Here is a 278-nt window from a genome sequence, read left to right as displayed (position 1 = left end):
GATGGAGCTGAAAAAGCAGAGAGAAAAAGACATATAAGACTTTAATAAAAAAAAAAAAAAAAAAAGGAGTCACATTATTAAATATTCATGCAGAGTGGGGTTTAGCCATGACTCAATTTATGGATTTCAATAAAAATAAATGTGTAATAATATCCATGTGTATCTCCATGGGTTTTTTCTTTTATTAAGAAATGTATAAAGTATATTATTGTATCAGTAAAATTTAAGCTCCAAGATAATCAAAAACAAGAAAACAAAGCAAAAAAAATTACTATATC

This window comes from Salarias fasciatus, chromosome 11 (assembly GCF_902148845.1).
Source record: "Salarias fasciatus chromosome 11, fSalaFa1.1, whole genome shotgun sequence".
NCBI classification, from domain to species: Eukaryota; Metazoa; Chordata; class Actinopteri; order Blenniiformes; family Blenniidae; genus Salarias; species Salarias fasciatus.
The sequence above is the reverse complement of the archived record's forward strand: the minus strand, read 5'-3'. Positions refer to the sequence as shown.